This window comes from Corvus hawaiiensis, chromosome 2 (genome assembly GCF_020740725.1).
Source record: "Corvus hawaiiensis isolate bCorHaw1 chromosome 2, bCorHaw1.pri.cur, whole genome shotgun sequence".
NCBI classification, from domain to species: domain Eukaryota; kingdom Metazoa; phylum Chordata; class Aves; order Passeriformes; family Corvidae; genus Corvus; species Corvus hawaiiensis.
In genome coordinates this window covers 97338907-97365508 of record NC_063214.1, presented here as the reverse complement: position 1 = coordinate 97365508, position 26602 = coordinate 97338907, and positions in this window count along the sequence as shown.

The window sequence follows — 26602 nt, the reverse complement described above, 5'->3', positions numbered from 1 at the left end:
AAAGTAAGAATGCCTACTCTTATTATTCCAAGAAATGTCTTTTTTTCTCTAGCACTATTTCTGTGTAACAAAGCAGATCATAATTAACTAGGGACCCAAAGATTCCTCACATTCCAGCTAAATCCTGCAATTTTTCTGTCCAAAAACTGTTGCAGTGGGGATCCTGCAACATGCATATACCAAACCAGGAGTCCCGTGGAAAGGAAATATATATGGACAGACAGATTCTTGCTAGATGTTTCAGAGATGTTTATTTCTCCAGTCGCATGGCCGGAGCTCTGCCCAGGAACTGTTCCAGTCACGGGACCAAGGGTCCTTCTGCCCGCGCAGGGAACACAAACCAACCAATGGGAACGAGGCTGAGCAGGGGCAGGGAAGCCCCGTGTCTGTGCCCTCAGGGCCCCTCTCCCAGGGCTCCATGGCAGGGGAGGGACCCCAACATCTCACCCGTTTTATTTTAATAAAAGGAGAATGAAAACAACTGGATAAACATAACAAGAACAGTTTCAAAACAAAACAAGCCACCCTCCCGAGTCTTTAAATGTTCAAACAGATTCTCTGGAACATCTTAGGGCTGACAGAAGGGAGACAGAAATCTCTGAGCATGCTTTGTGGGGAAACTGAGGCAGGAGAGGGTTTAACTTCTTCCCTCCCCCTTTTCATCCCCCACTCGGCATTGGAAAGGGATTTTTGGGGAAACAATTGGCAAAAGCATGGTTTTGTGAGGGAAACCATGGATGAAAAAACGGATTAGGAATACACTGGGGGTAGTAGGATATAGGATAAAAGGGAAAGGTGGGATTAGGAAAGGGAGACTGTAGGGGGGCTTACAATGGAGATATTGTCTAACATGACTACGATTTTTTGCATATATACTGCCTTTTACAGGAACACCATCAGGCCCAGTGACCTGCGATGCTTGTAACCCTTTTCTACCTTGTATAATTTTGAATTCCACGACTTCTCCATCTTCCAAGCTTGGGATGCATTTTTCAGGGTTATTCTTTTTAATAACAGTTCTATGCACGAATATGTCTTGCTGGTTGTCACCCCTTGTTATAAAACCATAATTTTGCTTAACATTATACCATTTTACTATCCCTAAGATCTTAGTTACTATGATCTTTTCCTTTTTCCAAGTGGCTGCTGTTTTCTGTCTCGCTGCGTCTTTGCTCTCTCCTTCGGTCACTCCCATGTTGGAATTGTCGGGGCTGCTGGTGCCTGCGCGCTCTTCCTGGGGTCGCGTTCGGGGCTGCGCGGGCCGGGCCGGGCCGCGCCGCTCAGTTCTCCGTGCGTCGCCTCCTCTGGTCGCAGCTTCGCTGCCGATGCCGGGCGCTGTACCCACGTCTCAGCCGGGCCCCCGAGCGACGACCCCCCTGCGCCCTGCTCCAGCGCGCGTCTCGGCTGGGCACGGCTCCGCTCCACCGCCATCGCCGCCCGCCGCCGCCCGCGCGCCGCCCCTCTCGGTCAGGCGTTCATGGGGCTCGCTCCACCACGCGCTGCACGGGGCCATTCGGGCACCGCCGGGTCCCGCTGCTCCTGCCGCTCCTCGCTCCGCCACCGACACTGCGGCTCGCGTGGCTCCGCCCGCGCGCGGGAACTGCCTCGCTGCTGCTCGCAGAGCGCTCGGCGCACGTGGCCTGGGCCGCACGGTCCCTGTGCCAGGCTTTCCTTCGCCAGGACACAGCTGACATTGCTCAACAGTCTCGGTAACTAAATAATATTCAAGAAAATATTCTTCCATCGGCATATATTTTGACTCCAATATTAACTGTGTCCAAACGGTTTTCCAAAAGCCCTTCGTAAGAATTAAATCCCAAGAAACATAGAAAAAGTTCTTAAACAACCATGCCAGGAAGTGTTTCAGTTCTTTTTCAGCTTGAATCAAGCTAAAATTTACAAATCGTTGTTCAAGAATCATTTTAAGTTTAAGATAAATGTCCATATGCGGCTCTGAGAGCCAAGAGTCTTCCCACGGCTCCTCCATAGTTTAGATATGGAATAGCAAAGCAAAACCAAGAAGAGGAATCCAAAGTTTCCAGGGTTTACTCACACAAATCAGTCGCTTAGGGATCGGGGATTGTTCTGCTCTCAATTCACCACCATTATGTTGCAGTGGGGATCCTGCAACATGCATATACCAAACCAGGAGTCCCGTGGAAAGGAAATATATATGGACAGACAGATTCTTGCTAGATGTTTCAGAGATGTTTATTTCTCCAGCCGCATGGCCGGAGCTCTGCCCAGGAACTGTTCCAGTCACGGGACCAAGGGTCCTTCTGCCCGCGCAGGGAACACAAACCAACCGATGGGAACGAGGCTGAGCAGGGGCAGGGAAACCCCGTGTCTGTGCCCTCAGGGCCCCTCTGCCAGGGCTCCATGGCAGGGGAGGGACCCCAACAAAAAACCCTCACTGGATTTTCTTAGCAAAACTGTTAAAGCCTATGTAAGAGCAAAGCTTCTGTCCCCGGTCTCCCCGGGACCATGGGCTTCCTGGGGCTGTGTGTGCAGCTAAACCTGCATTCACAAAACCAGCAACAAAACCCATGCTAACCCAGGTGTGCTCCCACTTTCACAATCCTTGGTTACGTGATCACAAAGCCACCCCCGTCACCCCCCCAGTCGTATGGATTTTGTCTACAAAGTTGGGCACATGGGTGTTTTACAATATTCTTTTAGTCTAACCCAACTACTTTAATTGATGTGTCAGAACCTTTATTGCTGTAATCGCTCTTCTCTCAAATGTTCACATTAACGAATTGTTCAGCCTTGATGTGCTGTGTACTTACTAAAAGGAAAACCTTGTTTTCTTCTGCAGATGGTACTTCAGAAATGTAAGCACATAGAAATGTAGAAATGTCTTTTGATGAGTTGAGTGTCTTGTTTGTGACTGGATCTCCTACATAAAGCTGTACCTGCTTTGTGTTTTCCCTGTGACCAGTCCTCAGGTTCTTTTAAGGCTTGCATTCACTGATCAATGTGTTAGATCTCTTTTCCTCCTCCATTTCCTTCTCTTCTCCTCACCTCTCCTCTCCTTCCTTCTTCCCCTTTTTCTGTTTTCATTTTCCTTGTCCATAAGAATCTGCCCCTGTTTATTGTTGATTTGCAAGTCAACAGCATCTCAAAGACATTGAGGTGCTGGAGTGTGTCCAGAGAAGGGCACTGGAGATGGTGGAGGGATTGGAGCACAAATGCTATGAGGAGTGGCTGAGGCAGCTGGGAGTATTTAGCCTGGAGAAAAGGAGGTTCAGGGGGAACCTTATCACTCTCTGCAAGTACCTGAAAGGAAGCAGCAGTGAGCTGGATGTTGCTCTCTTCTCCCAAGAAACAAGCAATAGGACAAGAGGAAATGGCCTCAAGTTCTTCCAGTGGAGGTTTAGATTGGATATTAGGAAAATCATCTTCACTGAAAGGTTGATCAGGCATTTGAACAGGCTGCTCAGGGAAGTGGTGGAGTCCCCACCCCTGGAGGTGTTGAAAAGATGTGTAAATGTGGCACCTGGGGACATGGTTTAATGGTGGACTTGGCAGTGCTGGGTTAACAGTTGGACTTGATGATCTTGAATATCTCTTCCAACCTAATGATTCTGTGATTCAGTAAGAATTTTTCATATTATTATTCAGGAAGAATAATATGAAAAAACAATTCCCAGGAAAATACTTGGATTGTATCCATGCATTCAAATGTTTTCTTCTCACTTTTTGACTAGAACAAACTCAGAAATAATATTTGTAGCAGATATTCATTCTGCAATGAACTCCTAAAGCTCTCTCTTTAAACATGCTTTTCGCAAACTATCTTCTATCTTAATCAATACGTAATATTTTCTCACTGTAGACAGAAGGGAATGAACCCTTGCACTGGCTAGTGCCAAGGCAGAGCAGCACCCAGCTTCCCTACAAGAAATAAGGAAATTCAGCTTGCCTTTCTCTCACCCAGTGGTGTTTAGCATAAACAAAGTACCATAATCACCATTATTCAAGAAAACAACAGAACTACCTTTTCTAGTGCACCCTGGTTTTATTCTTCAGGGTACAAGCACATCGCATGTGTGTGTGCACCTGCCTGCACATGCCACATAACTGGGGAGGGGGGAAGTTAGCATGCAGAATAATGTAATTACTCATTCTTGAATAGAAGGATAATTACTGTCACAGAAACCCACATAACTTGCAGATCTTTTTGTTCTTTTTAAGATGATAAATACAGTATTTTCCATTTTCTAACAGGATGCATCCTTTTCCTTCTGTTTTCCCTTCCCCCCACTCAAGCTGAATTGCATACATTTCAAATGAATAACAAGGGTTATCTGTTCCCATATAGGAAAAGAAAAGCTTATCTGGATTTTTAAAAAAATAAAAGTAATTCCATGTCTCTGGAGTCACAGTGGTGAGTCACTGATTGGGCTGTCACTGGTAACAAACTTCCTTTAAGACTTTCAACAGCATATCTAGAAGACGATGGGGAAAAAGAGGCAGGAGCAGAAAAAGACACAGTGACCAACTACAGGCTAAGAGTTTTAAAATTCACACTGTGAATCTCATGTTTAAAGGCAATGATTGCCTGTGTGTGCCTTGCTGTCAGTCACTCACAGAGCATAATCTGGGGGCAGGTGGTAGGCAAAGCAGTGCAAAAAGACACACAAGCAGCCAGGAGCTCACAGCTTCTGGCAGCTGGCCAGGTGCCCTCTTTCCTTCTTCCTTCCATCCAGAGAGGCCTTTGGAAATGCAGAGAATTGTCACTGTGTGAGTAGCTGTCTGTTTGAATGGGGACATAACTTGCAAGATACTCTCCTAAATAGCTTTATTTAAAGAGCTTTTTTAAGCCCTGTTGCCAAATCTTAGGCAAGAAGAGTACTTCTGTTAGGTATAAACCTAAATATGTATCTATATATAAAAAACATCCTGACTTTAGGACATTAGGGCAACAGAAGTAGAACAGATACTGGGAACTGCTTTAATGGGTCTTTTTAACAGCTGCTGACAGAACAAGCCTGCTCTTCTTTAGTGACAGTGATATTAAGGGAAAAATTTCAAAGCCTCCATGGGAGCCTGGAGCTCACAGACATCTTTATGCCTCTGTGAACAACAGTAGTTTAGGCATCATCTGGTCTTACATCTTCTGGAAAAAAGGATTGAGACCATCCCTGCACAGCAAATCCCCACTAAGGCTATGCTTATAGTGCAGTTAGCTTAAAACTGCCTGGGTTTTGATCGCTGTATAACATGGTACCACTTAATGTAACTGATTTCAGTATGTTTACTGGGATTTTTCTGCCACCTGTGACCTCAGAATCACAGAATTATTTAGGTTGGGAAAGACATCTAAGGTCAAATCCAACTGTTAACCCAGCACTGCCAAGTCCACCATTAAACCATGTCCCCAGGTGCCACATTTACACATCTTTTCAACACCTCCAGGGGTGGGGACTCCACCACTTCCCTGAGCAGCCTGTTCAAATGCCTGATCAACCTTTCAGTGAAGATGATTTTCCTAATATCCAATCTAAACCTCCACTGGAAGAACTTGAGGCCATTTCCTCTTGTCCTATTGCTTGTTTCTTGGGAGAAGAGAGCAACATCCAGCTCACTGCTGCTTCCTTTCAGGTACTTGCAGAGAGTGATAAGGTTCCCCCTGAACCTCCTTTTCTCCAGGCTAAATACTCCCAGCTGCCTCAGCCACTCCTCATAGCATTTGTGCTCCAATCCCTCCACCATCTCCAGTGCCCTTCTCTGGACACACTCCAGCACCTCAATGTCCTTCTTGCAGTGGGGGCCCAAAACTGAGCACAGAATTCGAGGTGTGGCCTCAACAGTGCCAGGTACAGGGGGATGTTTGCTGCCCTCATCCTGCTGGGCACACTGCTGCTGAGCTTTGTGCTGCCCCAATTTCACTGTCAATAATAACCTGCTGTGTCTGAATATGCCTTTTTGAGCTTCTGTGCACTAAACCTAAAAAACCCTGACCCTGGGAAACTCTGTCTGGTCTTATTTTTTAGATAAGTCTGGTAAATAAATCAACTTGTGTGGTGCTATCCCAAATCCCCCCACCTGAAATGGAAGACATTTCATTGAAGAAAGATTACTTTGCCAGTTCCAGGAACTAGTACCTTAAAATAATTATTATGAAATTAATAATAAATAAACAAGAACAGGCTACTCCACACTCCACTATAAATAGCAGGCTGCCTGCTCCAGGCTCCAACTGAAATTCTGTCTGTTTGCAATAGCACCCTTAGCAACCAAAAAATCACACAAGACAATTCATGTAGGTGAGGTGTATCCAAGCAGCAAACATTTCAAATGCAAGCTTTTCTTGTGGGCCTGAAAAGCTAATTTTTCTACAGAAATCTTGAATTTATTTAAAAGTCTTATCCAAGATATCTTTCTCACTCACAGATTTAGCATATCAATGTTACTGGGAAGTCATAATCATTGCTTTCATTCTATAGATTTCCTTGCCCTCTAACAACTCAGATTGTGTGTTGTCTCAACCATTCCCTTCAAGTCAGCTCTGACAGCTGAGTCAGACCAGAAGAATGGTTGAATTAAAAAGCCTGACAATCCTCTACCCCTTACTCAGCCAATAACCTCATTTGTTCATTGATTGGAAATTAAAGATTATAGAACTGCTTTTATTATTTTTGTTGGTGACAATCTACGACTCTGCCATTTTGTACAAGCCTCTCTATTATTCACTTAGGGCCAAATTACTATGGAGACAGAACAGGAAAGCCCATAATAAAATACTGTAAAAATGTCAGAGAGGAATCAGTTTCAGCCAGGCAGGTGTATCCTACTGGTGTTCGCAGCCCAGATGGAGGTTCACACCTTAAAGTCCCAGTGCTGACTGTTCCTTTTTGCAGCAACATGCCAGAAGGATGTTTGCAGGATGTCACTTCTCCAGCAGTGGGAATACAGAAGCTGCTCCACTGGCTGCAGAGAAGGACTTTACTGCCTGGGGGGAAAATGGATATGTCAGTCCCCCACTCTGCTAAAAGTGGAGCTAAGGCTTGTGTTAGCCTCATTGTGTGTTCTGCTGATAGCTGAAATGTTCTCAGTAGTTCAAAATTCATATTTTTGCTCTCCTAATTATCCCTTAGCTTAGCTTCTGATATTGGAAAATTGTCCTCTAATTCTCTTCATTTAATCAGATGGTTTATATTTTTAAAAATTCTTGATTATACTCATTTTCATATCCCCAATTAAACATAGTTAGCATTTGCTGACCTCTTTCCCATGTTAAAAGAGTGATGAATTGACTGCAGTCACTCCAGCTGTTCACAAAATATTTTCCACATTTCTACAGTGGATTATTCATTCAATATGGGATTTAAACTTCAGTATCTGAAAGATTCCTTTTTAAAAATGTTCTTCACACTTATCCATCCGGCCTTTTGACATCTAAAATGTTGTAATTGTAAGGTCTGAGTTACTTCTAAATAAAAAATCATTTCACAAACACTTATTTTCTGAAGGTGGGACATGGAGAAGGCTGCGTTCATATGGGCTGCTCTACAAATTGTGAACAACTCCTAAACTATATCTCAGAACATCTGTCCACCTCATGTATTCTCTTGTAAAAGATGAGGAGTTAAAATGCCTCAATTCAACCTTCAGGGAAGTATATCTTTGAATGTCTAAAAGGTTTTGTTTCCACTTACTCTGAATGGTTATAACAACATTCTGACCTTTGGTAATGCCCATTACCCCTGAACCATATCCAAACCCTTGATGCTTTTTTATCAGTCCTCTCTGAGAAGCACCGTCCTTAACTTATGGGACACATTAATTTCATGAGGTGTAGGACTCAATTCAGGACTTTAAAACATCCAGAGAAATTATTGGCAAGTTTGTTAAAAAAAGAGCAGAAGAGCATAAAAATCTAGTATTACACACGGCTAATTATTTTTCCAAGCAAAAAGCTTTCTACTAGTTTTCCACAGTATTAAATTTTTACCTAAGCAATCAGAGTTAAAAACATGTATTTGAGGCTTTGAAACTAAAATTTATTTGAATTATCTGTGTTCACATAGCTTTTCTTTACATCCTTTTTTGGATAGTAAAGCAGTTAATAGAATATTGATATTAAGGGGAAAATCCATCAAGGACTAAGAAGAGAAAAAAATCCTTGTGTTTATCACTAGCTCATTCTCAGACAGACAAATACTTTCTTTCCTTTGAGGAGGACAACAGCAGTATATGAAAAAAAATCTTCATAAACACTGAGGGTACCTTGGAATGCTGAATAAAAGTTAACTGGCAAAATGAAGAGAAAAATTGCCCACAGGTACACCAAGTGTACTAATTGGCTGTCTGAGAGCCCAGAGAAGCTCCTCAGACACTGTGTGCTTGCTACTCTTTCCTGGGGTAACCAGCATGTGAGCATGGCCGAGGGAAATAAAAGCATTTTTTGACAAAAGACCAGATGCTCACAGGAACAACCCCCAGTTGTAGGGCAGTAACAAAAGAATAGCCATAGGGTGGAGGCAAAACTGGCCAGAAAGTTGTACTAGGAAATTAGCCATCAATGGTCAACCATCAAATTAAAAGGATGTATTGAAAGGGATTTTCCAGGACTCTGTCCCATGTCTGGCTCCATTTAATATTTTCATTATTAACTTGGATGGTGGAATAGAGATCATACTTTGTATATTTACATCTGACTCTAACCCGGTGGGAGCTGGAAGTGATTTAGAGGACAGGAATCAGACTCTGAATAAGTTTTGAGAAACTGGAATTGTCTGAAAAAATATATTAAAAGTTCCACATTCATTTCTGCATTTCAGCTGCTTAAATACAGGGTGGAAAATAATTGACTATTTAAGAGCTTTGCAGAATCTGGAGTTGTCACAAGCTGAATGTCAGCCAAAAACATCATGTGGCAGCAAAAAAAAAAAAATCCCAACATGCTGGAATGTGTAAACAGGAGGGTCATCTGTAAGACATACAAAGTAATCTTTCTGCTTTATTTGAGGCTGATAAGGCCTCAGCTAAAGCATTGAGTCTAGTTACAGGGCCTGATTTGTGCTGAAGTTGGAAAGAGTCTATATGAAGCCTGTGCTCTAATCAGGACATACCAGAAGTGTAGTTGGAGGAAATGCAATGGCCAGAAAAAGAAGATTGAGGGAACTGATCAACAGTTTTCAAAAATGTAAAGGCAAGGGCAATAAGGAGGGCAACAAATGATTGCCTCTCTCTTCAACATATATGGTGTATACATCTTAACGAAATTCTTTCTAGACCACTTATTTTTCTTGTAGTTATTATGGCTCACAAATAGCAAAAGGTTATAAAAAGTCACTGATATTTTTGTATATAAAATTCTGTGCTTCTTATTTCAGGAAAAACCTTGACTAGAAAAGTAAATGTCATTTGTAGGACATTGATAACAACTTCATCTTCTAGTAATTTCATTTTAGACTCACTTCCTTTATTCTTTCTCATAGATATCTACCACATTAACTTCTTTCATCATATTACTTTTATGCTTACATGCCACAAGCTCTCTTTCCTCCTCCAATCCCTGAAAGCCCTATGAACATATATATGAATATATGAACAAATTTCTGTCTATCTTCTACCACTGTGGACCCAGGCATCATTCTAAAACTACTTCCGTGGCTGGTATCATCGTCAGCCACGAAATATCATTTCCTTCGCCATAAGGAATGAGAGAGAAGTCATCTCCCTTTTCTCTAACTCAATTTATTCAGTTGAACTCACCACAACATGGTCTTCCCCTGAACACCTCCCTTCATCACTGTGTTTGAATGCTTCTATGTTTCTTTGGCCTGATAGGTGACAGCATTTTCTCCTTCAGCACACTTGCAGGACCCAGAGCATGTTAATTATTCACAGAAATACAGTCCTGCCATCCTGGTGAGTAGTTCCTTAAGGCCAGGAATTGCAGTTCAATTCCCTATACAAGCACCTAAGTTTCTGGTACGTGGTCTTTTTCCCAATTTTACTTCATGAGCACTTCAGTTAATAACTCACATATGAGGGGATATAAGGTGGTGGAAATAAGTAATATTCATGTTTCACTGGAACTACCTTTCTCTTTGAGATGGTGTGAGAGATGCACAGAGCAATGAAAAATAAAATGCCTCCCATATCCTGCCACAGGTTACCATTTCCCCAGTTCTCATGGCACAACAGAGGTGGAACCTCCTCCTTAAGCCTCTCACAAAAACCTGTCCTCAGCAGTAGGCTGCCAACATTTACCCTTAAGGACATGGAGGAGAGTTCATGATTCAGCCTCCTCCCTCTGCTCTGCAAACATCAGTACACAGCAACCATGAGGAAGTGAAAAGCTTGAGGACCATAAGTGAACTTCAGCAGATATTTACTGAGTGAAAGTATGCTTCAGCACTTCATCTCCTCTAGTTTCCTAAGCATGCCTTGGGCTTCTTAAGAGGTCTTCACAGGACCTGAACATCATTTTTATGAGGTATTCAAAGACTGCTACTGATTCTTTGCCTTGTTATAAATGTCTTTATTGGACTGTTTCTCCTGGTCTGCCCACTCAAGTGGTCTACAGGAACACCTATTCTTGAATTAATGCAATTTAAATAACACCAGTTCTTGAAAAAGTGAGTAAAACACTGCAAGAATATCCACTGAAAGATGTACTTAATTAGTTTTTCCTAGAGATTGGGTGCAGTTTGAGTGAAAGGTCAGTAACTGAGCCAGCCTGTGCACAGGTATTTCTTAAGGCTCCACTGACTCAGTGATGGCCCATGAGGTGGCAGGGGGTACATATCAAATGCTAGCCCAGCTCACCTCTGCTTGGCCTTTGGACCCAGCAACTGGCCACCCCAAGCAGAAATCTGAGTACAAGTGGCTCGTACAAGTGCCTTTTTATGCACATTAGTGGTGATGGCCAGATGTGCTGTGCAGCCTCCACCTGCGCTGCTGTGTAGCCTCCAGACACTGATCACCCTTGTAGTAAAAATTCTGGGTAGAAGAGATGGTTAAAACCACCACCTTTTGTGGGTCCACAGGTCTCTTCTTAAAGTCCTCCAATATTTCCTGTCAGTAACACTGGTCCAGGGTGAATTCAGCCTTCTAACAATACATCTCACTTGCTCTGGGTACAGGGGTGTTTTCAAATCAGCATTGCCAAGGGCACCCTATTGGGTACAGCTCCGTCAGGATTGTAACACATTTGCTGCAAAGGTACAGAAATAAAATTTTAAAATTAAGCCAGTGTAAAATGAGACTGAAATATCTTATAAGACAGCTACTTTTTTAAAACTTTAGTTCTCATGGAACAGACTAAATTTAATGTTCTATGAATACAATTCTATCTTCAAAACCTGTATGTTATCTGAGTTTAGTGATAAATACAAAAACTTCATAAAAAGTGAAGCATTTTTGTCCATTGATTACGATACCATCCATTTTGTGAAAGTTCAAAATTCAGCTTTATTTTACATTTCTGTACCTTCATATTTGTACTTCAGACAGTAGTACATCACTAAATAGACAATTTTTCACTTTATACCTTTAAAAATGATTGTTCACAATGTTTTAACATGGCTGTATAATAAAAATTTTTTGTAGGAAGTTCATCTCACTGGTTCAAATGGAGTGGCATTGTCTGCGAGGTCTCATTTCAAAATTATTGCACTTTTATCCTTTTTGTCATGCCACAAGTTGTGAAGTCCAAAATATTTACCTTTCTGATTGTCAGTCTTTCCTTCATAGAGATGTCTGAGTGAAGACAAAATAGACAACTTGTTTTGTTGAATCAATAGAGGCATATTATCACAGCAAGATTATAATTCAGGTGTACAATACCTGCATTTTACAGTGCACAAAACTGAAACTGCCATGTGCTATGTGTCACAGCAGGTAACTAATATCAACAAAGTACCAGAGTCTATGTTCAAATACTGTTGTATGGGTCTAACTTCAATCCACAAAAGCAAGGCAATTCAAAGTTAAGGCTTAAACTCTATCCATAATCCACTCTCTTCAGGAATTGCATTATGAATGCAGCTGAAGTCTCTTCTCAGGTCTTTGCAGCTCCATGTTGCCACACAAACACTGAGAGAAAGCAAACCCACTGTTACATGCAGATTCTTATCAATTGCTTTATATCTGGTAAGGATACCATCTGCTGGCGTTCGTATTTACTTGAGGCCGAAACCTGAGGCTTTGGAGACAGGCTGTGATCATTGCATGAGGTGTTTGGGATGAATAAGTTTAGATAACTGAGTATTTCTCTTTGCTTTTTGGGGCATATTGGAGTTTCGGGTTTGCATGGCCAGGTTTTCGTAGCAGGGGGGCTATAGGGGTGGCTGCTGTGAGAAGCTGCCAGAAGCTTCCCTCATGTCCAGCAGAGCCTATGACAGCCAGTTCTACGAAGGATGTGCTGCTGGTCAAGGCCAAGCCCATCAGAGACATCTCTGGGATAACGTATTTAAGAAGAAGAAAAAAACGTTATTGTGCAGTTGCAGTTGTGCTCAGAGAAGAGCAGAGTGAGAATATGTGAGAAGAACAGCCCTGCAGACAACAAGGTTCCGTGGGGAAGGAGGGGCAGGAGGTGCTCCAGGTGCTGGAGCTGAGGTTCCCCTGCAGCCTGTGTTGCAGCCCATGGTGAGATAGCTCTGCCCCTGCAGCCCATGGAACACCACAGAGATCCACCTGCAGCCCATGGAGCAGCCCCATGCCAGAGCTGGATGCCTGAGAGGAGGCTGTGACCCCATGGGAGGCCCAGGCTGGCGCAGGCTCTGGGCAGTGACCTGCAGACCCATGGACTTAGGAGCCCACTTTGGAGCAGGTTTCCTGGTAGGACTTGTGACACCATGGGGGACCCACACTGGAGCAGGCCATGCCTGAAGGGCTGCATCCTGAGGAAGGGTGACTCACACTGCATCAGTTTGTGAAGAACCATTGCCAGTGGGATGCATTCACACTGGAGAAGTTAATGGAGAACTGTGTCCCATGGGAGGGACCCCATGCCAGAGCAGCAGAAGGACTCCTCTCCCTGAGCAGTGGCAGGAACGACTTGTGATGAACTGAGAGCAATCCCCTCTTCCCTGTCTGCCTACAGAGAGGGGGGACGAGCTAGAGCTGGAAGGAGGGAAGGGTGGGGAAAGGTCTCCTTATCCTGCTCTGATTTTGTTAGTAATAAATTCAATACATATCCCCAGTCTGAGTCTGTTTTGCCCATGTCAGTATTTGGTGAGTGATCTCTCCTGGCCTTTATCGTTCATTGTATTTTCTCTCCCCCATCCAGTTGTAGAGGGGAGGGATAGAGCAGCTTTAGTGGGTGCCTGGCATCCAGCCAGGGACAACCCAATACACAGAGGTAGGAAAACACCTATTTTATGAACTTCTTGTGGCAACAGGAGCAGACACTCTTGTGCTTATTTTCACATCTTTTTGAACTGTCATTATCAGGAGACAGGAAAAAGAGGGAATATAAGTCCATGCTGAAACCAAAGTAAAATGGCATCAGTGGTTTTCAACATCAGGAACCTTTCCCTTCAGCCTGTGATTTTAGGCAAACAGGAATACAGTGTAAGAAGAAAAATAGTCTGTTTCCAGCTGAAGATACAGAGGGAAGTATAAATAATGTCATCATACTTGAACTAAGAAATTTGTTTCTATAACGAAGATCAGATTTCAGGCTTGGAAACAAAGGTTGCTTGTGAAAACTGATCAGCCCATCATGACTATGTGTTACGCCTATGACCAACATTTTTTGCCCCTGATGGATGCATCTGCTACCAGGGCTTTACATCTCCCACTTCTCAAAGTCTGATTTCAGGAAATCGTATTCTGCTCTAGGCTACCCCACTTCTCAGGAATCTTAATTGTGTGCATCTTTCTTTGTAGTATTGTCAGGACTAGGGTTTTGCAGCTTGTCCACAGATTTTGGAGTTAACAGAGAGGAGAATGCTCTGTGTTTTTCATGGGGTGTAGCTGTGCCATGGAAACATGGGATGGAAGCACCCTGGGAACTATATCCTCCTTCCCCAAGGCATCTTTCCCCAGAGACATCTTTCTACATGCACTAATTACTTTTTTTTTTTTAGTGCAGGTTTCAATGATATCAAAGCTCTGATTAACTAGTGGCAGAAAGTGAACCAGTACGGACAATCCGCAGCTGCAGAATGTGCCGTATTGAAGGACTTCATAACCACTGATACAGTGATCTCAAGCATTAAGACACTTGCAATTTTTTACACAAGAGACCTGACTACAGTTTCACAGCCCCTCGTGAGCTTCTCCTCCTCCTTCAAGCAGCCCAGCTATCACTGAAAAAACAAAGCCATGATGGGAGCTGGGAGACGTAAAGATATTGCTGCAGAACAAATGAAAACAGAGCTAGAACTCTGTACTGCAGAGGTATTCATCCTTTTTATTGCCTCAAAGAACAGCCCTATTCTTCTAACCTGAGTAGATTCGTAAATAGTACATTCAGCTTTCAGAGACCTTCAGTATGTCTGCAAGGCTTGTGATGTAGAATAATGTAGGTAAAAGGAAATACATGGAAATTTTAGTAAAAACAGACACTGAAGTATTGTAGTTGCTTACTTCCTCTCTGCTGTGAGGAAGATGAGAGAAGAATCTTTTGTGTCAGTTTTATTTTGAACCTATTTTGCTGCTGAATATCGGAAAAGATTAGTTTGCTGCTAATTGTGCCATTGGTTTTGTGATTCTGTGAAAACCCCCTAAAAGTCTTCATGCAAAACCAATGAGGTAGAACATGTTTGACAAGCTTAGTTCCAACTTGACCAATGTAGCAGGAAAAGACTTTAAAATCATTGCCTCTCTTCAATAACAATAGTACATAAAAGTGTTTACAAGAGGATTAAAAGCTGCTTTAGCAAGTTGTATTAAAGATTCCTGTATCAGACAAGTTTTATCAAAAAACCTGTTGGAGCACTATGCAGCTGATCAGATGCAAACAGAAGCGAGTTATGCTACTGACTTTATTTTACCTGCTTTAAAAGGATGCTCGATCTATCTGCAAAATACATACCATGTGTACAATAAGCTATACCTATTGACAGCCTGCCCAATTACAACAACAGCAAAAAAAGCTGCACAAGAAACGACCCCTAGCACCTGGTAATTAAAATTGCTAATCACCAGCAATTATCTGGCACAGCTTTATAGCCAGGCAAAACAGTTTGACCCTTTGCCCATGGAAAGAAGAATGTTTGCTGTCTATTGATAAGTGCTTAGGCAAAGCTGTGTTCGGCTCACATCCATTAAGTGGCGCCTAATAGGAAGTCAACAAAAGAGCTCTGACATCTGTAGTGGGCACTTCTAGCAGGCCAGGTTTGGGAGCACAGGTGTCCAATGGGCTCCTGCCAAGGACCAGTGTACAGGACATGGGGACTTTTTCTTGAAAAGAAAACTTGAGCTGCCAATGTTTCCCGATTGGCTCTTCCACAACCAAAGAGTAAATGCAGTATGCTTCCAGGACAAAGATTAAAATAATTACTCTAGTCAGGAGTGGTGGCTTGTTTTCAAACTGTCTGCATGGATTCGAACACAAAGAGGTAAGAAGTCCAGGAGGCTCAGTAATTTAGGTAAAGATTGTTATTTGGTCTATTTCTGTTCTTATTAATTATTGAGTTAAAAAATATATAAATGTCTTTCTAGTGTGCTCTTTAAGTCTGATAAAGAGTTCGCGATAATAAGGTTTTCTTTTTTTCCATATGACACTATTATGCTCAAAGCTATAAAATACCCGTCCATTGTTATAGCTCCAGAAAGATGCCACTAGAGATTATTCAAACTACAATAAACAGCTCCATTAAAGTTTCTGATCTCACCAATGACTCTTATGAGGTCCTAGATAAAAAGATCAGGTTTGGTTTTAGTTGGGTTTTTGTTTTTGAGAAAGAGAGAAAGAAAGAGAGAAAGTCTGGCAAAAATATTGCAAGCTTCTAATAATGAAACGACCTACAAAACCTGAAGGACAAAGCATCCCTTAATCATTTAGGAATGAAAATTGCTCCAAGAACAGGCATCAGTAGAAATTACAAAGCCAGGAGCTGCTGAAATTCAGAACCAAACCTCTGTAGCCTCATCCCTTGATGGGGATTTGGGGGATCTTGGCAATTTGGAGTTTCATTGCAAAAGGAAATTTAAAACACAAGTAATTTGGGGGCATTCTGACTTGCACATACCATGCACATACCATGCCACATACCATAAGGTATCAGAGCCTCTCCATGTACATCTTTGTATTGTGACATGTAAAATCTGAACTGTTTTATAAATGTGAAGCAACATTTCCAGCATACTTGGCAGTATCTCCTAATCCAAAATAATTAATGAAGTAATTCAAAGTGTTCTCTCACTGCTTTGAGTTACTGGGTTTGAAAATAACTTCATTTTCTCATTACCATGACATGAATAACGCAGCCACAACTTGCATCTCTGCACTTATTTGTTTTGGCAAAGTCTGCATCCTGGCAGGATACCTCTTGTCTGCAGAGGGCATCTTGCAGAACCTGGTGTACTTCCTCTTTAGCCCTTACACAAAAGTTGCTTTGCTAGAGAAGAAGCAATGCTATGATGGGCCCATACATCTCACTCCAGTGCAGACTTAAAATGCAGGTAGGGTTTACATCCCAGCCTAGGAGCCTGGAAACACTTTTGAGCCCTCCAATTCAGCTGTAGCCCGGGGGTTCTCAAAGTGTCTGTACTCTGTAGCAAAGCCAGTTGAAATAATTTAAATAAAATTCCAGATAAAATCATAAATAAATAAAAACCCACCAGCCTACTTCTGTATTTCACACAGATTTTTGCTTTTGTAGAAAATAAAATTCTCTGCTTTAATTTTGGCACATGCATGGATTGTTTTCCATTAGATTCCAATTCTTGATCATTGGTATTACCATGAGATTGCTGTCTACTGCAGTTTGGAAGCTTCTGCCAGTGTGAAAGAACAGGATTTCTCTTTGACAAATCTTTAGTGAAGTCAGAAATGAATGAAGTCACTGGAGATACACCTACTTACAAGCCCGGGTTGTAAAGTGCAAAGCAAGACGAAACGATAGATCATAAATTCTGGCATTGCTTGACATTCAGATTCTTCTGCTTGCATGTCTAATTCAGTAATGATCCACAGCAGAAGAGCATGCTACCAGATTGGTGTAGTCTATCCATCACAGAGTAAATTACACTGAATGACTCTTCAGTGGATAAGCTGAGGTAATACGAGGGAGAAGAGGAATGGATTTTCTGACACTCTTTGGCATTTGGAGTCCATGAAATACTAGCGGATTTCAGAATGTTCTATTCAAATTGGGACATCACGGTCACCCAGGTTATGAAACCTATTTTTCTGCCAACATTCATGGTGTAAAGTGATTTTTAATACTATTCTCCAAACCACAGTCTAATGGAATGGCCAGTGGGGATAAGACATTCAGTTGTTTTTTTTCCCATTTTTGACAGTCTGTGTCTTTAGGGGTGGTAGTAGCATAGGCAAAAGAATACAGGGAACAGTAAATTAATCCCTCCTTAAAAACTGTGGGCTCAAAACAAACTAGACAATGGAGGTGGGGAGTTAAGATGCAGCTTGTGTTACCAATCATTCAATTTCCATTTCATGTATAATATGTGCTTAACACAGAATCGATGCACAAAGTTCACCAAATCACTGCTTCACAATATTTTTCTCCTTTCTCTGTGTGTAATTCCAAAACAAAACCAACTTTTCCATTTCTCCTTCAGGTGAAGGCCTGGCTGTGCCTGACAGGCCAATGAACCCATTCTGGGCTTCCTTGGAAGAAAACTCCGGAGTCAAGAGTCTTCCACTGAAAGTGTCTTTCTAGAAACTGCTGAACAATTAAACCTGGGGAATCCCTCTTCAAATGCCTGTTGACCTCTTCTGTCCTGGGAGGAGGAAGAAATTAAGAAGGTAGATTTCAAACCATTTAACTGCTGTGCACAGCAGTACTGTTGAGCTGTGCTAGTGTAGACACAGCCCTGGGAAGTGCTTTGTCCCAGGATGGCACATCTCAGCTGGCACACCTTCTAGTGGTTTTCCTGGCAGCCCCAAGGATACACCCAGCGAGAGGAAATACTCCACTCCAGAAATCAGTAAGGCAATGCCTATCTCATCACACCTCTCTCAAGATGCACATAGGATAATAAACACTCCTGTATTGCCAGTGCTTTGTGGAAAAACAGGCAAACGCTCACCAAGAAATCAAATCTCTCTTCCCCCAGGGTATACGTGTTCCTGCAGATTCCTTCTTCAGCACCAGCTCTGTCTTGCCCAGATTAAAACTTAGTGAATTTGCTCATACCTTCATCTCAAGCTTCGTCAGGCTTTTGATGGGCAACAGTGATGTTCGTCCTGGACTGGACAAACCACTGCTAAAAAGGAAAATGTTGCCATGGTGGCCCAAACTGTTGCAACATCTCTCCTACAGAAGCAGGACACATGGAATCACAAAATAAAGATGAAAAAACAAAGCCGACACATCTTATACCTGGGATGATGATTTGCTCTGCTACATCTTGGTTTCCTCATTGATTGTCAGATATTAGATCTCTGGCATACTCTGCATTGTTCTCAGCCACTGCTCTGGCAGTACCCTGCAATTCCCATGGCACAATTATAGAATTTTCTTTAAAACATGTATCTTTACCTTTCTCACATATATTTTAGTGACAGGAAGCCATGGGATTGTTACCAGCTCAGTTACTTCCTGCCTTAGTTGCTTATGGTTGCTGAATGCATGTTGTGCAACTCTTTCTACTTAACGTGCTCCAGAACCTTCCCTTGACTTGTTCCCTTGACCTCTTGACTTGTTTTACCGTTGTTATTTGAAGAGACAGAGAGAGAGAGTGATTGAAAAGCCCCCTTGTTATCTAGTGCTCTCTAGTGCACAGCATGGCTCCCACGAGACTGAAGCAGAAATGGTTTTGATCCATTCATGGAGTAGGAGTCAGACACCAAGGTGCTTTGGGGGCCCTAATTAAACAGTAAGAGTGAATCAACAGCAAAAGCCTCTGTAATGCTTGGACCTGTATCATGTGAGCCTAGGTTTGGCTGGGCTTCTGACACAACTTCTGCATGCCAGAGTCCCATGCCAGCCATTTGGGACAGAAGGGAGACCCCAAAGTGTAACAGTATCTGCACCGTCCCGTCCAGGGAAATGTCTCCAGAGCATAAAAAGGTGGCTGAGCCAGTTAGGTCGCAAGGACAATGCTTCTGTGGAGGACAGCAGTCTCCATGGTTGCCACCTCTCAAGAAGACCATCTCTGTGAAGAAGGATTTGTTAGACACATGTCAGGATGAGACAGCCCCCAGAACACAGGGACCTCATATCTTTCTCTGCCTGTTTGCCAAGGTCTTCCAGTTCACAGGGTTTCAAATCCCATGGCTTCTTCCTAATCCTTGAGGAAATGGAACAAGACCCTAATAGAAGATGGAGGTTAACCGGAGATGGTTAAAAACGTAGATGTTGGACCAATCTGTCTCTCCAGCTCTCTAAATCTGAAGGGAAACTGACCTAGACCTTTCAGACCAGTAGTACAAATACAAAAATGTATCACCAGTGTGCCAGGTTCAGCTGCAATGTTTTCCCAGTACCCTGTTAGGAGGTGGAAAAGGGCTCCAATAAACAAGCCTAGCACTTTATTTCTGTTCAGTGCAAACTAAATCCCTGGCCACTGAAACTGGCTTTTACGCTGCATATGCTCCATTTCAAAGCTTTAGGACAGGGAGAGCCTATGTCAGTGGATGATGATGCAAAAAATTTCTTTAGAGAGCTTAAATGGAACATTGTTATTGAGACATGGAGATTTTGCTGAGGAATAATGTGAAGGAAACAGCTCCAATAAGCAGTGAAAAAGACTGCAGGATGTGATAAAAAATTACAAGTGTTGAAATAAGTTAAAAATAAAAATAAATTAAAAATAAGATGTGGAATGGGAAAGACAGCCAAGAAAAAATGTTAATAAAAGGTATTGGATGAAAGCCCAGAATAGAAGTACAACAAATACAAACAACAAGCAAATGTACACATAACAGGGTGAAAATTAGAGTCTGTCTTCCCCTTGCATGCAGAACTGAGCAAATGGAGCTACAGGCAATTTTGAAGAATGGCAGCTTTGAAGCATCCAAAGTATAAACATTTCTGTCAGGTCAGCAGCCAGAGGGAGAGGCAGCCTGAAGTGAACCTGTGAAGTACCAAGAAGGGAGGTGATGTACAAAACGGTAACACAACTCAAACACTCCATGTGCCTCTTTTGAGGATCTCTCAACATGGTGGTGTAATTAAAGTCTCAGAACTAGCTGTCTATCTCACTTGTTATTACAATGCCCCCTCCCTAAAAAGTTTTGTGAAGCATAAAAGGGCCTTTACCCAAGATCAGAAAAAGAGTATGAAAACAAGTTTCAGATGTTCTTTTTATCTCATGGAGACAAATAATTATCAGTTACTAGTTCCACAATGAAATCTCTACTTTTCTGTCCACAGAATATTTGTACTACTTCCGATTTATTTGAAAATTTCAAACAATAAACATTGAATATCATTGTTCATGTTTACCCTAATTAATTTGTGACATCTTTAATAAATTAATATCCAATAGTCAGAGTTTGAATTGTGAGTTTTAGTTTGAGTTATATAACATTATAGCTGTTTCCTGGCTTGATGAGCACCACTTCTGCAACTGAGAGAGATTTAACAAGCTTCTGAAGACAGCCTGTATTTATATAGGATTGAAAGATTTACATAATTGCAATCCTTTTTTTCCAAGCCTAAACATGGCTTTTGCTAGTTGAGAGAGGTGTTTAAGAATAAGATGATTTAGTCAAAGGCAAAATGCTAGTTTTAAAATCAGTTTTCTTATGCAGAAAAAGAAAAAATAGTATATATATACTTGTTCAGACCAACTTGTAGAGGATATTTCATTCTTTTATTTCTTCTTGTCAGAGTTCAGGCTGGGATTTGGAAAGTTGATTCCCTGGCAGGCCCAAAAACATTTCTCTCACTTTATAAGAAATTCTACTTTCAGGGCAAATACATGAACAAAAAGAATTAAGGTTTCTTATCCTCAAGTATTAAGATAGGCATGCTTAGGATTCTTTAAAAAGCAATCTCGTTAAATACTTTAAGACAATTAATTTTAAGTAAGCACACACTTAGAGAGATAAATGCTCATATGTAATTGGAGATGGAATAACTTCAAGTGAAGTCAAGTCCTTTTTTCACAGTATAAAATACATACATATAAAAATTAATTTAAATGGCTAAAGAAAAAGCTAAATAGGCAGTTCAATTCCGACATCAAAAATTGAATTAAAATATTGTAGCAGAGAAGGAAATATTGAGCAGGATTCAGGAATATTTTGGAAGAGTTTTGTTTTACCTTAAATAAAGATTTTTAAAATGGTGACACTGTTAAAATTTTTTCTGGTTCCAAACCTCCTTCACATGTCTCAAATCAGAGAACCAAAATCTGAGATACCTAAGATGAATCATCACTTTTGAGAGACCAGGCCCATGACAGAAAAAAGTAGTGAAGTTCTCTCTGTCTTGCTCTGATTCACATGCATTCTGATGGGGCAACAAAAACCCTTCCTTATTCCCAGATCATGTCTCATGACAAACAGAATGCCTGCTCAAAACCATGAAAATGGTGAAGATTTATATAAAAAAGTTGAAAGATCACCAAAGCCTTTTCTAACTTTGCTCACAGGGAAGTCTTGCCTCTCTTTACAAGTACTCAGGGATTGGCAGATTGCAAGCAAAGAAAATTTAATCCCAAATCACAGAAACTTGGCAGAATTATGGACAGAAGAAAATAATAGCATGTAATTAGGCAAAGAATTAGGCAATCATAAGAAGTAATGCAGACATCTCAACATCATTAAGTGAAATCTGCTCCAGAAATTGAGCCAGTCCCCTTTCCTAACCGCTGCTTTCCTTTTGCGTGAAGTTTGTGTGAAAAATGAAGGTTTTGGACATGGTTTTAGTCCTACCAAATTCTGAATTTCCTTTCTTTCCAATCAAGACAAACAAGAGCCCCAAATCCTCCCGACTAAGTATTAAACCACTGGTCTTTCCTTGCAGGATCAAAGCAAACGAAGCCCCAAATGTCCTTTCTGTTCCTCAAGCTGCACACAGACAGAACCTCCTGCCCCTCTTTCTTTTGGCTGCAAGAAGAGAAGTTCCAAGCATCTTTTCCAAGGGTTTATTGAAAGGAGTCTCAGGAAAGTTCCTCTCAACAGATCTTTCATCCTCCTTCAAGAAGCTTAATAAACACTGGTGCTGGCTACAGGAGTGTTCCTGTTAAAGAACATTTTGTACTAACGTGATAATAATTTTGGGAGGAGTGAACTCTTAGTTCTGAAAAGCCAAATGAATGTAGTGAGGCTTTGATCATCTAACAAGCAGACTGTTGGCCTCCACTTTACACAAGGCAGCACAAGTACATTTTAAAGCCAACAGAAGTATTTCATGGGGCTGCACAATAGGAAGCCCAGGTTGGGTATTCAGCAATTCTCTGAGCACAGCTGTAGTTTCAAGTATATCATAACAATGACATATGTGAGATATATATATATATATACATATATATATAAAAAATGTTCATGGGGTTTAGGATCAGCAGATAAGATGGACAATGAAGGCTCAGAGACCTTTTAAAGAATTTTTTGCTGAAAGAAACGAAGTTCAGACATTACAGACTGATAAGCTTAAAGAATTTTCCTAACAGGTCTTCCAGCAGTTTGTGGTAACATAATGTTTGTAATTTTGTTAGTGATAGTGAAGTCAAAACTGCAGCAACAGAGTGTTTTGGGACAACTTTAAGATCCAAGATGTGGAGGTATTTTGGAACTCACAATGCCTTTACCACTCTGTTACCCACATTTATGAATTGCTATAATAGCAGCTTTCAGAGGACCATGTGTATGCATCCTGCTGGTGTAAACCCCTCAGCTCGCTGAGAATTTAGCAAACAATGTATGGGGCTTAAAGGAAAAACTAGTCTTTTTACAAAAGGAGACCATGTGTGGGTGTCTAAAACCAAAAGGACTCTTGACAAACATTGGGAACAGACATTAACTGCTTAAATTTTCGTACTACTTCAAGTTATTAGCTGGGTACAAAGGATGGTGTTCAGGAGAAAAGATGGTGAGGGTAAAAAGGTTGTCAACCTTTTTACCCAAAGAATTACAGAAAATGAATACCAAACATAGCATATTTCACATGACTGGAAAAAATATAGGTGTGGAAGGAAAATATTGTTGGTAAAATGGTTGGCATGGCCTACTCAAGTCAAAAGCTTTTGGAAGTGGTTTAAATCTATGTCATTTAGATTTTAGGCACTGCTGGAAGAAAATAAAAGCAATAAAAGTCTTAACATGCTCCTCTCCAGAAACATCGTGGTTTGATTTTTCCTATAAAACATTAGTTCAGGTTTTACAAGGTAGGTAATTAAATGTTTACAAGTACACTGCCCTTATACCTGGAGTGGCAGCAACAGTGAGATTCCCTTTCAAACTGTACTTATGAATAAGAATGTATTCAGTTTGAATACATTTCAGGAGTGATATGAAAAAAGTTGTGCCGATTCAGTCTGTACATATAAGACTCCACAATCAGACAAATCATAGAAAAAAATTCTAATAAGACTAACATATTTTATACCAGTTTGAACAAGCCAGTATCTTAAGTTGCTCCTAATTTGAAATATTTATAAATTACTCTTTACCACAGTCATCTCCAGAGGGTTAAACTTCTGGTATGATTGCATGGATGTGTCAGGACACAAGCCTGTGGAAACCTTCTCTGTAACCCTCTAATCCTCATCTCTAAAGGACAGCCTGTTTGCACTCACTGAGTGTAAAAGTACTTAGGCCACAGTAAGTAAAATACAATTACATTGAAATCAAATCAGACCAAATAAGATGAAGCTCATTTTGTTTCATAAAAAATGGAGAACCCATCACTCTTCTCCTTTTTGAAAAGGTGAGAGGTAGTTGTTCCATCCTTCCACTCACCCAGGACATGAATGATGTGCTTGAATTTCCTTCTTGGCAGGGAGGAAACAAATCTATGTGTGACAGAAGAGCTGCAAACGGGTGTCTCTCTGTATCTAATCCAGGTCACCAGCCTGTCTCTGTAGTCTGATGGCTAGAACAGTATTTTGACCCATGTTCCAAAGACTGTAACAGGATATTAAACAGCTAAAAAAGCAAAATATATTTCCAGATTCATCTGCTAAGTTTACTGAATGATGAAGTACAGGGGCCAGGCAGCAAAAATCTTCTCTTTGCCTGACCTTCATGGAGTCAGAAGTCTGATGCCCACTGACACTTCATTCTGACAGAGTGTAATTCTTTAGGGTGGGGGTTTTATGGAGGATTTTTTGTTGTTGTTGTTCTGAGCTTTTTCTCTTTTCATTCTAACAAATTGTATCCAAGAAAAAAGACCAGAAATGGTTGCAGGAAGGAATAGGTGTAGGTTTTGGGGGTTCTGGGGTCCAGTCGGGACGGCCGGACGTAGACGGTGACGGATGGAGACGAGAGATCTCTATAGGCAGGTCTTGGGACACAGCCGGTTTATTGTAAAGGGCATGGGTATTGGGGCACTGCTCAGAGCTGGTAGACTCAGCTCTGAGCAGGCCCAAGAGAGCAAGAGAGTGAACGGGTGAGAGAGAGAGAGAGAGAGAGTAGGAGCATGAGTGGAAGTGGAAGAGAGAGAATGAGAATGAGAATGAGTAGAAGAGAGAGAGTGAGCATGTCTGAAGTCCTGGTTACAATACAATAAATCATCTTCTGCGCTGAATATTCTAATTGTCACTAACCAATCTAATACAAGATACAAATCCTATAGCATTTACATACAGCCTATAAGAGTTCTTATATTACCATAGAGTGTTACATCTTAACTTCTAAAAACTACTCTTTGGACCCCTTCTGCTGAGCTAGTAGGGTCTGCTCTGACCCTTGGACCTGTTTGCAAGCAGAGGGTATTGTTCCATCAAGAGGGGATTACTTCAGTCGGCCATACCATTGTTTTCTAGTTGTTCAGTAACTAAGACCTGGTATTTCAAAAGTGGCTTTCATTTCGATGTTGCCTGTAGTTTTCATATTCCCAAAATCTTTTGTCAGGCAATCATATTTACAAGGTTTTCCTGTTTCATCTTCCCCAACAATAGGAACCAAGTATATAGATGTGATTTGCAATGATGTGATTTCTCTGATGAACTGTAAAAGGCTGTGAAAAGTCCTGGTCATTCTCTGCATCTTGTCTAGTTCTGCGTTAGATCCTTCTAAGGACGACAGAAATGACTGTTGCTAGTTGTGGCTACTGCAGATGTGGTCCACCATGAGCAGCACCAGCTCATGGATGGTGGTGTTACTCAGTTTATAAGGCACTTATAACCATTCTTTAGCTTCTCCAGGCAGCTCATACTTCTAAGGAGCAAAGACTTCTGGCCAGACAACTATAGGAAGAATTCCTGTTTTGCTTATTTCTTTGGTCCAAGATGGTCTTAGGATCCCTTAATAGCTATCATCATGTGTTACCTGCATTACTGTAGACTTCCCACTTGTGCACTGTGATGTTACCAGAGAGTTCTGGTAGATGAATCAGGACATCAGCATCCATGCCTGAGGAAGCCAAAACACCCTGCCCTTCCACTGACTGTATCCACTAGATGCTGCTGACCACAAAGACCTTCTACATGCACATGTCCAAGTACAGGTATCCTGTTCCAGAGCTGAGCTCCACCCAGTAAGTCTAGGAGAATACAGTAGACATGAGAAGCAGATGAGGAGAGGGTGGTGTTTTCTGCACCATCTGAGATGGTGCTTTCAGTACACTGGCAGACTAACCCTGTCCAGAATCTTTGTAGATATAACAGAAGAACCCCAAGAGAGATGAACTGCAAGTATTTAGGAGAAGCTTTCTGTTAAGTGGAGAGAACCAGAAGACATTTATTTGAATATTAAGTAACTTGTGAGGGTAGGAGTTTTCCTACCACACGAGGTTGTATTTCCTACAATAGAAGAATTACCTACCCATAGAAGGTGCAAATCAGAATAAGGACAGCATGGTTCAAGAGGCCAGGTTTTCAGCAGACTTCATGCTACTCTTTGGGATCCTTGTCTTCGATGCCAAGGAAAGAGCTAATAATTTGATACTAAGACAGGATGTGAGGTTGAGGATGGGAATAACATGCAGGGAGATACTGAGAGATGGTTGCCATAGTGCTCTGGAGGCCTCTGGAGGAAATGCAAGAGAGGTCATCAGAGATTCACAGCTGGCCACCTGCCCTGGGTCCCCCTGGAAGTACAGTGAGCGCAGCTGGGGCCACTGTGGCCTCTCCAGAACACAGCCCACGAAACTGCAGCGGGGGCCACGCACCCCCTGTGGATATTACAGAAGAATTAAGAGACTTTGGAGTGCACACTGAGCCCTGTGATCCCTCTCCTAGATAAAGCAGAACCCTACAGGGATATAACACTACAGCAGATATAACACTACTTCTCTGTGGTGCCAGGCAATAGGACAAGAAGCAACAGGAAGAAACTGATGCACAGGATGTTCCACCTGCATATGAGGAAGACCTTTGCTATGCAGGTGACTGA